At 39.3% G+C, this 3,261-nt stretch overlaps 1 protein-coding gene across 1 annotated transcript in view; it reads left to right on the top strand.

Moving 5' to 3' along the window:
- LOC133657091 (leucine-rich melanocyte differentiation-associated protein-like) overlaps positions 1–210 on the top strand; it is a 1,129,882-nt gene extending 1,129,672 nt beyond the window's left edge. The window contains 1 exon segment of the mRNA XM_062058014.1: positions 1–210. This exon segment is cut by the window's left edge and continues 2,109 nt beyond it. The gene's annotated coding sequence lies outside the window, so the exon portion shown is untranslated.
- Positions 211–3,261: the final 3,051 nt, after the last annotated feature.

The following is a 3,261-nucleotide window of genomic DNA, read 5'->3' as shown; positions in this document are numbered from 1 at the left end:
TTTTGATTGTGTTTTCTTGTGTGTGTCGCGTTGAAAAGGCATTTTTTTTTCCAAGTGTTTACATTTTACTGTGCTCATGAGACAAGCAATAGTGTTAAGAATCAGCCATTATGAATCGCATATTTCCAAAATTTTCAATATGTTTTTTTTCAAATGTCCCTTTTAAAACAATATGATTTATTTTAATTTTATTTTAATTTTTTTTTTTGGGGGGGGGGGGAGAAAAAAAGAATAGTGTCTGTTTTCTCAGTACCTGTATTATGATTTCCCTTTCAAATGAATGAATAAATATTATATAACCAAACCAATATTTGTCTGATCTTGAATGGGATTGTGCTGAAAATTGTAATTTCCCCTCAGGGATTAATAAAGTATTTCTGAATCTGATCTGATCTGATAAAAAATAAAAATAAAACCAATATGAATCTGATTTAAACTGTTTATGTTTGTTTATTTTCTGTCTCCAGTGATTGTTTACATTGTGCTGTGATTGATTTGAAATACGTTCACTAAATGCCATTCCTGGAAGTGTTTACCTTTTTATAATAACCACTTAGGGGCCGGGGGGGGGTTTACAAACATCCGGCATCCTGCCAATGTCACCGTACAGTATGTACAGTACGTTAATGACGTGACACGACCCCGACCGCTTCAATGCAAACAGCTGATTAGCTTAGCATTAATGCACGCGTCCTGTCAGGTCGCCTGATGCTTCTTCCTGACCATGTAGATGCTGTTTGTCAGGCGTGCCAGTAATAGATAGGATTTACGTGAAATGGTGCGTCTGAATGGTGATGCATACTCTCCGCTTCACTTCCCTGTCCGACATCGTGGTAAGGCGTCTTCTAGATCCTAATCGCTCTAATTTCTTCCCTTCCAGACTGATTGTTTACATTTTGTTTGTGTGTGAATGGACAGACAGTTTGACGATGCGACGATCTCCCTGTTCGACGTCATGGTAAGCCACCTAACACATTTCTTGCACTTTTTCCCCTCTCAGATTGACCGATTGTTTTTTGTGTATGTGTGAATGGACAGACGGTTGCGTGATGTGTCAAACATAACGTGTTTGTCTTCGTATCCGACATCATGGTGAAGAGTCTTCTAGATCCTAATCACTCTAATTTCTTCCCTTCGAAACTGATTGTTTACATTTTGTTTGTTTGTGTGTGAATGGACAGACAGTTTGAAAATGCGACAAAAGTTGAAGGGGTCTAAATCTCCCTGTTTGACGTCATGGTAAGCCACCTAACTCATTTCTTGCATTTTTTCCCCTCTCAGATTGAACGATTATTTTTTGTCTATGTGTGAATGGACAGACGGTTGCGTGATGTGTCAAACATAACGTGTTTGTCTTCGTATCCGACATCATGGTGAAGAGTCTTCTAGATCCTAATCGCTCTAATTTCTTCCCTTCCAGACTGATTGTTTACATTTTGTTTGTGTGTGAATGGACAGACAGTTTAAAGGGATAAAAGTCTCAGGGGTCTAAATCTCCTGTTCGACGTCATGGTAAGCCACCTAACTCATTTCTTGCATTTTTTCCCCTCTCAGATTGACCGATTGTTTTTTGTGTATGTGTGAATGGACAGACGGTTGCGTGATGTGTCAAACATAACGTGTTTGTCTTCGTATCCGACATCATGGTGAAGAGTCTTCTAGATCCTAATCACTCTAATTTCTTCCCTTCGAAACTGATTGTTTACATTTTGTTTGTTTGTGTGTGAATGGACAGACAGTTTGAAAATGCGACAAAAGTTGAAGGGGTCTAAATCTCCCTGTTTGACGTCATGGTAAGCCACCTAACTCATTTCTTGCATTTTTTCCCCTCTCAGATTGAACGATTATTTTTTGTCTATGTGTGAATGGACAGACGGTTGCGTGATGTGTCAAACATAACGTGTTTGTCTTCGTATCCGACATCATGGTGAAGAGTCTTCTAGATCCTAATCGCTCTAATTTCTTCCCTTCCAGACTGATTGTTTACATTTTGTTTGTGTGTGAATGGACAGACAGTTTAAAGGGATAAAAGTCTCAGGGGTCTATATCTCCCTGTTCGACGTCATGGTAAGCCACCTAACTCATTTCTTGCATTTTTTCCCCTCTCAGATTGACCGATTGTTTTTTGTGTATGTGTGAATGGACAGACGGTTGCGTGATGTGTCAAACATAACGTGTTTGTCTTCGTATCCGACATCATGGTGAAGAGTCTTCTAGATCCTAATCACTCTAATTTCTTCCCTTCGAAACTGATTGTTTACATTTTGTTGGTTTGTGTGTGAATGGACAGACAGTTTGAAAATGCAACAAAAGTTGAAGGGGTCTAAATCTCCCTGTTTGACGTCATGGTAAGCCACCTAACTCATTTCTTGCATTTTTTTCCCCTCTCAGATTGAACGATTATTTTTTGTCTATGTGTGAATGGACAGACGGTTGCGTGATGTGTCAAACATAACGTGTTTGTCTTCGTATCCGACATCATGGTGAAGAGTCTTCTAGATCCTAATCGCTCTAATTTCTTCCCTTCCAGACTGATTGTTTACATTTTGTTTGTGTGTGAATGGACAGACAGTTTAAAGGGATACAAGTCTCAGGGGTCTATATCTCCCTGTTCGACGTCATGGTAAGCCACCTAAATCATTTCTTGCATTTTTTCCCCTCTCAGATTGAACGATTATTTTTTGTCTATGTGTGAATGGACAGACGGTTGCGTGATGTGTCAAACATAACGTGTTTGTCTTCGTATCCGACATCATGGTGAAGAGTCTTCTAGATCCTAATCACTCTAATTTCTTCCCTTCGAAACTGATTGTTTACATTTTGTTCGTTTGTGTGTGAATGGACAGACAGTTTGAAAATGCGACAAAAGTTGAAGGGGTCTAAATCTCCCTGTTCGACGTCATGGTAAGCCACCTAACTCATTTCTTGCATTTTTTCCCCTCTCAGATTGAACGATTATTTTTTGTCTATGTGTGAATGGACAGACAGTTGCGTGATGTGTCAAACATAATGTGGTTGTCTTCATATCCGACATCATGGTGAAGCGTCTTCTAGATCCTAATCGCTCTAATTTCTTCCCTTCCAGACTGATTGTTTACATTTTGTTTGTGTGTGAATGGACAGACAGTTTAAAGGGATAAAAGTCTAAGGGGTCTAAATCTCCCTGTTCGACGTCATGGTAAGCCACCTAACTCATTTCTTGCATTTTTTCCCCTCTCAGATTGAACGATTATTTTTTGTCAATGTGTGAATGGACAGACG

This window comes from Entelurus aequoreus, linkage group LG09 (assembly GCF_033978785.1).
Source record: "Entelurus aequoreus isolate RoL-2023_Sb linkage group LG09, RoL_Eaeq_v1.1, whole genome shotgun sequence".
Taxonomy (NCBI): Eukaryota; Metazoa; Chordata; class Actinopteri; order Syngnathiformes; family Syngnathidae; genus Entelurus; species Entelurus aequoreus.
Note: the sequence above shows the minus strand (reverse complement) of the source record. Positions and strands in the feature narration are given on the sequence as shown.